This window comes from Cataglyphis hispanica, chromosome 6 (assembly GCF_021464435.1).
Source record: "Cataglyphis hispanica isolate Lineage 1 chromosome 6, ULB_Chis1_1.0, whole genome shotgun sequence".
Lineage (NCBI taxonomy): Eukaryota > Metazoa > Arthropoda > Insecta > Hymenoptera > Formicidae > Cataglyphis > Cataglyphis hispanica.
The window spans coordinates 5269466-5282183 of NC_065959.1; the positions used below are offsets into that span (position 1 = coordinate 5269466).

General features: G+C 38.2%; 1 protein-coding gene across 4 annotated transcripts in view; it reads left to right on the forward strand.

Moving 5' to 3' along the window:
* Positions 1–12718, forward strand: part of LOC126850352 (fibroblast growth factor 18) — a 129829-nt gene that overhangs the window by 6752 nt on the left and 110359 nt on the right. The gene's annotated exons all lie outside the window — the stretch shown is intronic.

Consider the following 12718-nt stretch of genomic DNA (forward strand, 5'->3'; position numbering starts at 1 on the left):
GTGTTGGTGTGTGGAACGGGGAGGGGAGGGAGGGGGAGAAAGAGAAAGGGCGAAGAGAACACCTTGTCTCTTCGTAGGTGTAGCCTCAAAAGGGCTACGAAGAAACTTTCTCGCGTTTGTACACGGCGCTCACACAACATTACAATTTGTAGAATCTTCAGATGTAATCGCATATTATTATTAGTAAGAGCAACACGCACGAGATATAATTATGAATTTATTGTAAAAAATTTTAATATATTTATTAAAAAAGATAAGGAAATATTTTTATGGCTAACTATAAATTTTTCTATTTAGCAAATATAATTTTTTATATTCTTCACATGCCACACTTAACAGATTAATTTTTTAAGGATGTCTATCTTATATAATCTATTTTCGTTTAGTATTTTCATGTCACGATTCGATAAAAAAAAATTGCTGATTGTATTCATAGTTTTATCTATAAACGGATTGCGAGAACATCTTATCGCTTTGATAAATTTTCGCAAGCGATTTAAAACGAATTCTAATATTATCAAAATAGCTATTATATTTTTGCACTTATCATCAGTATATTCTAAGATACAAAGAGATATAAATCATTTTGCCCAGCTCACTTAAAGATATTTCCATAGTTAGAGAGTTAATAGAAAAGAAATTTTTTTTTCTTTTAACCAATCCGTGCGAACACGAAGCTGAGGGCAAGAGAACTGGAGAATAGGATATTGGTGGAAGTATTGCGAGATGGAAGAGGGATGCGTCACAGGTTTGGTGTGTACGTCGATATCAGATCCAGTGAACAAGCGGCGGCTGGCCGAATGCGTAATTGAAATGATTCCTCGGCGCCAAAAGAGTAGCGGCCGATGGCAATGAGATACGATCTTGCCTCACGCACACGCGTGGAATGCCGCATTAACAGCCGGAACTGTTATCGACGTCTCTATTAGGGAGCTCTGTCGATGAGGGGAATTCACCTACCACTTCGACCAGCACTGTCGGTTCCGTTTCCGAATTTAATATTTCGCATCATCAATACGGAATTCGTCGCGCCAACTTCGATCCGATAATCGATATGCGTTTATCTGGAGGCGGCGACCGAACGGATGAAGAATTTGCTTTCCGTTGTGAAATTCGCTGGAAATTGCCGCGACATATAAAAATGGTGGAGATTATTCCATTTATTTAATTATAGTTTATTTTTATTTTATTAAAAGTAGAAATTTAAAAAAAGAGTCAAGTTTGAGGAAGTTTATTTTAATCTAATATTTTTATTTAATATTTTTACGTGAAAATAAACTTGGTGTATCAAAAGTTATCACTAACTATTAATTCGATCAAGAATAAATAATTTCGTAAAATGCACAGTACGTTCGTTACGTTAATTGACGCAGAGAAATCTCTCGATCGGTTGACAGGAGCGGCATATCAGAGAGATCAGCAGAGAGCTCCCATTCGAGAAAAGAGAAACGAAGTGGCAGGCGAGAGAGGATAATAACTTAGGTAGCCTGCGGCATCGGATGATTAATAAATCAGGTATGCCGTTGAGAGAACAGTTTAACCTCTGACCCTCGACGCGATGCATCGCGCTCCTTTTCATTTTTCCTCGTGGCCCATCTATTCGCATCTGCTCTCACGCGGCGCGTGAATCCTCTTCGCGAGGGCCAAAACGGACTTGTTCGTGTTGAACAGCGCGGCGCTTCTCTCTGCGTTCACGGCGTTACAGATACGCATAGCTAATGGCCCTTTCCCACAAGCCTTAACTCTGAATGTTAATTGTTGCTTAAATTTATGACAGCCCGTCCTTCTCCTCTTTTTCTTTCCCGATCCCTTTGGTCTTCTCGCCCGTCGACCGGCTCCTCTCCATTCCACCCCATTCCAACCCGAATAATCACGGCTATCCATTGCGAATGACGAAGCCGCGAAGCAAACCCGATGATTAGCAATTCGGGGGGATTGGTATGAAGTACTGTTCGTGTAACGAGTATTATTGCCGAGAACATCTGTCTATATTATCATCGCTGTCGCGGAACTTTGAACTTGTAGTGCGCTGGAATTTGCGATAACACCGATAATGACCAATATGTGCGATTACAGAGAGAAGAGACAGAATGATATTTACAACGCTTAATTAAAGCGACACTATTGAATCGATATTACTGTTTATTATGCGAAACATATGATGCGAGATATTTTACTATATAAAGAGAGAATGTTTTTAACAATTTATTGGGAATAAAATTATATTAATGAAAAAAAGAAGGAAAGATAAAAGATACAAAAAAAAAAAAAACAAACGATTTATATAGAGACTGGAATGCTATATTGAAAAATACTGTCCAATTTTTCAATATTCCTGTTAAAGGTCAATCGGATTGTTTATTGAAATATCGCGCGTTTATTTGTTCCGGAAAATGCCGCGTATGTGTCGATCGTTTTGTACAGTAGGTCAGATTTTTCATTTAGAAATGTCGTGGGAGTTTATATTACGTTTATATTCTCTTGCGTAAGCTTTCGCATATTCGCGCAATGTCGTTCAAATATTTGTGAAGTGCTTGGAATTTCTGGAGATATAAGTCATTAAATCCATGATATTTCTCTATGAAACTAACGCCATTTGTTATATAGAACATAACGTACGACGTTTTATTGAACAAACAGTACTAGGATTTATAACGTTGGCCGATTTTCTATGGACCATTGGTTTATTATTTTCCACGGTAACGAGAACTACGAAAAAACTCGGGCTAATAGAATGTTGGAGTCATAAAAATATAATAACATTAAATAATCATTGTCGAGCGTATATTTATACTATATTCTTAATAAATTAAATTATTTTATTATGTTGCAATGAGACATGACAAAAAATATTACTATTGCTATTAAAGTTATAATGTTATTTATTAGATGCTAAATTATAATTTTTTTAAATGATTGAAAAGTATTTGATTTTAAAAGAACGTTACATTTTCTCCGCAAAAGATTTGACTCTTGACAGATTTTTTTTTTCAAATAAACGTTCACAAAGTAATCCGGATATCCGGATAAAGTAGGGTTCTTCTCGAGTTCCCCTACGTGTTCCTTGGTCATCGTCGGCGGACTTTCGAAGAAAGACGATAAGGGGAGGCACACTTGTAAAATCTACCGAGATGGAGGAGCGCATTAGGTGCGTGGTACGGGCACCGGATGACTCAGAAAAATTCCTGGAGCCGCACTGACAAGCGAAATGGATCAGATGCGGTGCACTTAATAAAGACGAGATAGAGGACAGCGGACCCGCGCGATTATCATATGAATCGGTTAGACGTTGTCCGAAAAGGAACACAGTTCTTTCGTTGCGTAGTCGCGAGGATTCGTTCGCGCGCATGGCTATTGTGTGTGGTCTCAGACGTGTGCGTGCGTGCCTGTCATCAGCTGTCAGCGGCAGCTAGCTTGACAAGCCATCGCTCACCATACTGTCAACGGGTTTCACGCACACGCGCTGGCACGACGACCGCACGCCAGCGTGCGCGTGCGTTTACGCACGTTCCACGCAACCGGTTTCACGGCCGCGACATCACCCTATTGAGGCTCTGCTTGCACGTCGCGTCGCATTGTTTTATCGTTTGCCGCTAATTTGATTCCGGACTCGATCCTTCGAAGGATAGGCAAATTAGGCGGCTAGGAATTGAGAGATGTCCTATGGTCGGATTGATAACTTCATCTTTTTACAAAGAATTACGCTATCGCAAAGAATGACATTTTTTATTCTGTTGGCTGACATATCTTTTATTCGGTTATTTTTTATTAGCAATATTTTTAGTTTCATATATTTTTTAGATAGAAAGTAATTATGTGTGTCTATTGTCTATCGAATTATATTTGAAATAATATGTTTAATTAATTCAATGTGTGGATACATTTTTTTGTTAGGTGTGATATTGCTGGCTTTAGGTCACGCGACTTTCGCGCGACTCGCTACATGTGTAGTCATATTTAAGACTGGAAAGCTGAAACGCTGAATATGCCAAATTACCTTGACATCAATCATTCGTCGCATATTGTTAAAAGAGAAAACCATTATGGAATTACACGGTGTTAATTTAATTATTCGCTTCGATATCAATGTTAATTGTATCTCCCGATACTCTTCGTTTCGCGAAGAGACCGCATTGAATTGCGTACGCTAACAATCTCAATGAGACAAATAAAGAAATACCAACGGCGAGGCTATAAATATTCGATGGCGTTTGTGCGCGAAAGGGTTAAAGTTGCTGCAACCGCTCTTGCGAGGCGAGCGAGATCGTAATTTGACACGGACTTGCACACAACGATGTCGCCGACGTCCGTCGACGATCGCTTTAACGGCTTAACAGATGTTCGGTATAAGACGTGGTTACCGATTTCCTGGACGAGCTCGCTCTCGTCCCTCTCGAACACGTCCTCGAGATGCTTCGAATGGCGTAGTAATGTCATTATTAACATCAGAGGATTTTACGACGCGTTAATTTGCGCCGTTCTATCTCTTTTTCTCCCTCTTGTGTCTTGCGCATTGGCATTAAGTTTGTTTAATTGGAAAAGAAATCACGCGATTACGCGGTACCGAAGCAAATCGTCGCGTCATAAACAAATGCGCGAAGTTCGGTGCGTACTTCGAAGAGCGGAGAACCGAGGTCCTTTGGAAAACCGAAAATTCCACCTGTCGCCTGTCATATATACTCGTGCAAATAGTCTGTATCTTTCGTCTTTAACGTGTTTTGCTCCGTTTCAGAATCTATATTTGTTTCTGATGATTGTGATACTTCGCAGGCTCGTAAGAACTGCGAATGAATTGCCGAAGGATTCTTCGCGCATCGAACGATGAATAAGACGGTACACACCCTCTTATATGTGCCAAGAGGGATGTGATACCGAGAAATCGGCTTAGGCAGAACAATAGAGTTAACACACAGTTGCGAAAGGAAGATACGCCTTCGCTTGGCGGAGGAGTTAGTGTTTGCTTGAATTTTTATAAAGTATGTTCCTTTACCAAGTACGCATCTCTTCGAATGAATTTAACTAAGGATATGTATATAAATACAATATATCAGAATATAAAATTTTTATTAAATTTCTCTAAAATATTTATGCAATTTAAAGCAGCAATAGTAGATATATAAACTATGTGTTAACTCTATCTTTATGGTAAATTAAATATCATAATAAAATAAAATTTAAAATATTAGAATTAATTTTTAAAATAAATTATTAAAGTTTTTGTCGATAAATTGTGTGTTTCTTCGTAAAGAACATACAATGCATCGATTACTATTTATGCCATTACTTCGATTCTTTAATGTTACACGCGTTAAAGATACATTTGGATTGAAATATAATCACACTGATGTATTTGAGACGTCATATGGAATATAGCACATGGATGGAATTCGAGTATATGAAATTTTGACGTAAGAATCGCTATATGTGTGTATGTCCGCGGACGCCGGGTTCGCCAAAAATAACACTCATTGATTTAATGTTTTGAATGAACGAGCTCGCGACGGAGAATGAGACAGCAAGCCCGTTGAAGAGAAGGGGTCGCAGTTATGTACGACTATCGAAGAGAATGGCACAATATATCCAAGAACGTAGAAGCTCTCTTCTTTCTCTTCGGATACGTTTCACAACGATATAGATATACGTTGTAGAATAGATGGCGAACGAATAGAGTTATGCGTCGCGTTACGCCGCCTACGTACCGCGGTAATATCACCCTCGGCTTTCCCGCATTCGATTTTGATCATAAATATCCTGAATATTCCGCGAGACCGCAACGCGACCGATAGAGCCAGCTTCTGCTTTATTATTCGTTCGCCTGAGAAAGCGAAATAGCTCTGTGTATAGCTTTAATCGACAATAGATGCTGTGCTCGACTAGATCTCTTTCTTCTCGTATCGTTATTTGCCGGGGGAGAATGCTAAATAAAGATTTTCACGCAACGTGTCCCATGATCGCAGATAACTTTGCGAATAAAGGCGAAGCCAACGCGCTTTTATTTTCTCGCGTCTTTCGCGTCGTGTTGACGCCACCGTCTGAGGTTTGACGATCGTTGCGCATCGCGATGATGGATTGCATTCCCCTTTTATTGCTCATTTGCACATAAAGAGTCTTTCGTCTCTGTAATTCGCGATGAATAACTTTGACATTGACGCCGGTTTCGACCAGATAGCGAGTTTGTGTCTAGAGGCGAGTGCAAAGTTAAAGAATTTTCCGGCTATTGTTTGCTTTTCCGCTATGCCTCGATCGTTCATTTGTAAAGCTCGCACTTGACATTCCATCTGGAATACAACGGTTAGAAATGCCGTCGCGTAATCGTCTTGAAAATAACACCGTTGCGTTGCTGTCGTACCATGACATTATATAGGATTTTCCAAATATGGTTTTATACATCGCGTATTGTTTCGTTGCAAAAATAATCCGATCTGTTTTTATGATTTATTAATAATTTAATATGATGTACGAAGAAATGACAACAGAGAAATAAGATATTAATTTAAATATGATCTGCTCTGTCACAATTAGTTTTATGATTGAACATACGTTCCATGATGAAAATATTCTCGAAGCAAAAATGTATCTAACAAGAGACATAATGTTACGAACAGCTTAAAAACTATTTTATTCTTGAATAGGAAATGACACTTGGAACGTGCTGTACAATCACTATTATTATTTGCAGCTACATACCTTTCACGTTGTACGTGCGTGAGGCAAACGCAGAACCCCATGCGTCTCCGAGTTTATTTTATGCTTACTACGATTGTGGGGGCCTGTGCCTCAACTCTCTACCTTTCCCCTCGCGCGTTGTTCCTATACCTCTCTTTGCCACCCGTATAATGAAACGGTAATTCCTCGTCGCACGTGGCTGATTTCTTTACGAAGACGACATTAGTAGTTCTTCTAGAGAGTGTCGTTTAAACCGCCGAGAAATGTGCGCGCGACACTTTCACTTACTTATTTATTACTTATATTTATTATTTATTAATATAATTAATTAATTACTAATATACCTCGTGTTGATAATTATCTGATTACATAATCGATTTGTGAAATGAAACTACACAACAGCAAGTATCACACAAACTTTATCTTAACGTGAAGTAACTTTTAAGACCATTTTTACATCAATTACGATTACAATTTTATGTCATTTTATTAATTTTTATGTTTGACATTGTCAAAACTATCCGCACACCTACTAACATTTGCTAACATTTACTCTTGTATCTCATACGCGGAATATACGACGATAAAAATGCGTCGACGAAAATGATATCGATCAGTGACATTTACCGCGGTCCAAGGTTAAAAGGCCATCGCAAAAATGCCAGTATCGATGAAGGAAGCATTAACGAAAAACGACGGATTAATCGCAGACGAGAGAGAGAGAGAAAGAGAGAACTAACATCGCACGGTATCTTGCTCATGAAATTTCCTTTTATATTTTTCGGCACTCGGTCGAAGTTAATGGGAGCTTGGGATACAGGGACACCGTTGACGTCATTGAGTGCTACGCTCACCACTACAACGCTAATCGGACCGCATCTCGCGATGCACTACGACGACTTTTCTCGGATTTAGTCGATAGCTTCCCCTCCAACAGCATCAAAACAGAGAACGGGAAATTAGCTGCGGTTTCTAATTTCTACTTGACACACGTTACGGACCATCGAGAATGTCGATAGTGCGCGTAGGTCGAGATGCTGACGAAATCTATCGCGCGTTCGTAACGAGAATGCGAAAAGCTTGGCGCATAATGACGCGGATAGATCGAGGTCTTTCGAAATAGCATCAAAAGAACATAAATTTCGCGTGCGCGACTACATAAATTAAAAATTTCTTGTAACCAAATATTTTATTGTCACGCGAAAATAGAATTTACGCTCTTACGACTAAGAACGCTATTTATTTTTGCCTGCCCCATCGAGTTCATCGCAATTTTATTTGCGATGCAATGCTTTATTATGCCCTTGAGAGAGAACGCAAATCATACAGATGTAACACGATTCGTCAACAATTATCGATCGCGATCGACGGATTGGGCATCAAATAATGCCTGATAATAAATGTGTGTACGCAAGATGTGACGTGGCGGTTAATAGCGGCTCTGTTGTGGCAACGATACGACGATTTTGTTTTTCCGCCGAAACGGAACGATTGTGAAAATGGATTTTTGCGTGGTCGCGTCCTAGACTAGCGTCTACTTACGTGGGTAGATATAGAGTCAGCAACGCCCACGTCGTCGCCGTCGGGCTGCTGCTGCTGCTGTCGCTGCCACTGCTACCGGCAAGGGTGGCTGCCGCTACCGCCGTTGCGCGAAAATGTCAGACTAGCCGACTGATACGTTACACCCACGTGCCGAAAAGTGGGGCAAAGTCGATTCATTCATCCACTGATTCATAAGTGTGGGCGTAAGAGCGTAAGGGTTGCCGCTGACGCGTTCCCGCGTCTTCTCTTTTTCTCTCTCTCTCTCTCTCTCTCCCTCTCACTGTCTGTCTCCTTTTGTGTACGGAGATCCTTCCCCCTATCACGGATAGGATAAAACGTTAAAACTCCTTTGGGATCTCCCCTCACCCGCGGTCCACCACCGTCACGAACAATGTTACTCGCGACTTCCTTAGCGAGCTTTCGAGCTCTTCCCGGCGTATGTCCTCGGGAGTGAAAACGCGTCGCGTCGTGCATTGCAACGAGTTTATTCGCGCGAGAATATTGTTGTGTGTTCAGAGGATTACATCAATTTTTGTGAAAGGAATACGCCGAACTACGTGATAGACCGGGGATACAGAATGTCGACCTTACTATATCTATTATTATATAGGTAAGCATCTGAAAGATTTTGTTTGTAAAAGCAAAAGCTCTATGTTTGCTGCTTACTTAATATAAACGGGGCTGCAATTGCATCACTATACGCAATTTTGGAATAGAGTAGAGAGTAGATTTTTTTCTTAAATCATATTGAAAATATATATAAAAAAATTACTTACAATAATGAGAATTTTGTAAACATTAGTACTTGTGAGTTACTAAGTAGTTTTGAAAACTTTCTTTTGAAATTTTTAATTTTTCAAAATTAATTGTTTTGATATGAAATTTTATTTTATATATTAGCGTATTTTGATTTAATTTGCATTGTGCAATACTATGTAAAATTTAATTTTAATGTAATACTATCTATAATCTTAAATTATCTATAATCCTAAATTATTATCTATAATCCTATATTATTGGCTCGTGGTATATTCGGACACTACGAAATGAAACCCGCGTCGAAATGTCTGGGAAGAGTTTCTCTGACGTAAGTCCTCTACACATGGCGATTTATCACACACTCACACACACACACACACACACACACACACATATATATATATATATATATATGCTTTCTTATAATTCTCCGTATTAAAGTAAATATACGCGATTTTTACGAATAATATAAATGTTTTCTATCAAAATTGATAATGACAATTTATCGAAATGCCAATCATCATAATTGTATAAAATGTAAAATTTCTGCAACTATTGTTTGCTAAGAATCAACAACGATCGGCGATGAAAGAAATCACGTTTAAACAAGAACTCTGTAAACTGGGACTGGCTTTTCGATTGTATAGTTAAAAACGGTTGTTTAGGCCTCAAAAATTTCTAGATTAAAATCACAAAATGATGCAAGTGAGTACCTGATTATTATGATTATTTATCCCTTCTCCGAAGCTCCCACCCACCAACTGATCTTCCACCTCTAAAACTCGAATCGTCCGGATATCCTATACACTACTAAACACAATACACTGTCTGCTATTTCTGGCTGTATGCCATTGCCGATAACCTTTGCATTGTCGAGCCGATGATGGGAGTATCGCGATAGGAATACCGTCTGCGGAGTAGTATCAGTATCCGCCGTCTGTCGCTGGCGATTCGTGAAATTGGTTGAATCTCGTTGGTCTTTCGGCAATGCTGAAGGTCAGAGATCACTCGAGGAAGGTTACAGCACACAGTGATTATTGGACACTGGGCATTATGAACACAAACTTACGTCAGTAAATAATATCTGATGATCACATTTGATCTCGCTTATTATCTGTATCGTAATATCCGTTTTGACAAGAGTTAATTTCGTAGATTGAACAAAGTTTATGAGAATTTTAAAAAGATATTTTTTACGATATTTTTCCATTTCTGTACGCAACATCAGGTATAGATATTTAAGGAAAAAAAATTTATATGCGGTTTTGCAAATTAAAATATGAGGATCAGTAGACATTTAAATTTCAAGGGAAAATAATGCGAACGTTGAAATAAACGTGTGATCTAAAAAAAAAAAAAAATAGTATCGTAATAATTGCAAGAATTCTGCTAAATAAACTACGCAATGGCGCCGTATAAATTTTACGGATGCTTAAAAGCTCTGTGTGTGTCAACAAATTGATCTTGCGTAAAGTTCGAAGAACAGGGGATGCTAGACTTCATCGTGATCCTCTTTTACGTCGTTATTCATACGCACAGCCTAAAATCTTCAAGGAAGAGCAAAATAGAACGACACGATGAAACGAATGAACCGTCCGCCTACGCTTTTCTCTTCATAGTTTTTTGTTCCCAACTGGCGCCCTCGCAAAATTAGAATTCGACGGCCAGAAATAGAATGCTGATCACAATAGTGTGCCTCGGCCAAAAATAAGAAAAATTGACGAAGAGGGTTTCGCGAGCTCTTGAATATATCGCGCATTCTTCATGCAAAACCAACCGAGTGCCATTTAATAAAGAAGAAATGCGATCACAGGGAGATATAAGTATAACGCTATGACGAATTTTATTGATTTGCAACATATATGTAGACGTATAAATTCATATACGCAAAAATATATTATTTTTATTGATTTTTATTGATTTTGTGAATTTTTTGATATACGGCTTGAAATATCAGATTTAATTTATTGATATTTTTTTATATTAATGTAAAGTATATTTTTCGGTTTATTATTAATTAATTAATTAACTTTTTACGTAAAGGTAAACAGCTCTAAATAATTCGTTATTGACAAAATAAATACAGACGAAACGGGGAAATAAAATTTCGATAACAAAAGAAAGTTGTAATGTCTATGTAAATTAAATATAAAATGTCCGTAAAATTTTATTTGAGAAGCCTATTGCAGCGACTGCGTTTGTTACAAAATCATTTATGCATTTATAACATGCCGTTGTGTTTCGTACAATACGTTACATGTCGTCTTATGTTGTAAATTTTTCTATTTTTTTGTCGTAGTGACGAACGCGAAGCAATTTAAGTTCATATTATGCATGATATTTTGACTTCATCTTGAGCCTTAAGAGTCCTCAAGCTTTAATCAATGTTTGAACATATTAATCAACTCATAAATCATTCGCGGTGATTGCAAATATTCACTTCGCGGAATAACAACGATGTAAGGTACAATTTCGATCGGAGGCGCGAGACGCGTATCGTGTGTGGTCCCCGACGCTCGATCCAGTTTATCGATTAAATCATCCGCTTTATCATCAATTTGCATAATTTATGTGATGGGCAGTGACTGTTTATTATACAATCGGTAGATACAAGCTGCAACTGCAGCCGAATAACAGATGATATTAAGAATGCCCAATATGATATTTTTATTGACATTAGTTGATTTAAATGATGAAATGTTTATTTCATATGTAAAATTATGGATTTTATTTGTTGCCGTAATGTTTCTGATATTAGAAAGTTAGAAATTTAAAATTTGTTCTGTCAAAAAATTGGAATAAGCCAATGAACAAATAAGCTATGCTGCTGGCATTACACATTATTTCTACAAATATCTCGGTGGAATTAAAGACATAAATCAAACGCGATATTCACGTACAGGTATTATCCTAAATAACTCTAACGTATATAAGTGTAAAGTAATAACGTAGTTGTCTTTCGGACTAACTCCTGTAAATTTTGTGGCACAGTGACCCGTACATATGTACAGATACACGTGCAGAGTATGTCAATATCTTTTTGTCCGTGAAAGATAAAGATACGTTTTGGCCAATTCCTTAAACCTATCGAGTTTACTTCAAACGTACATTGCGCCGTCTTGCGGATCTTGACCCTCGATATCGACAATCGAGTTTGGCGATTGCCCAAATCGATCTACGGATATGGAGCACGCCCGCCTAGCGAGCCGCAGGCATAGAAAGAAAGGATGTTAACCGAGAAGAATGAACGATTATATAATTTACGAATTTGCGGATAATGATTCAAAGCGAGATATATTTACATGCCTTCATGAATATTATATTGAATAATCAAGTTAATAATAATCTATAATTTTTTCTACCGTCATATATTTATATGAGAGAAATAAATATTAAAATTGCATTTTATTGGTGAAAATAAAATATCAAAATTATATCCTTATAAAGATCGCTCAACGTTTATCTCTTTTTTTTTTTTTTTCATTTTCCGAGATTAGTTTTATCGCGCGTACGGTTCTATTTCAAACTCGCGCGAGAAGTTTTTCGCTACCGAAGTGTTGGATCATCGCAAGTTGTAAAACTACAAGACGACACCGAAAGGCGCATCCCGCGGCGTCGCACGCGTGAGATATGTAATGTGATAATGTAACGCGATAATATGAGTTTCGGAGTAATTGTTTACGCGTGCCAAGTGAGTTATTTGGCACGTGGCCACATGGGGGGTAACGGTGACGGCACCCACGTGGTCGGC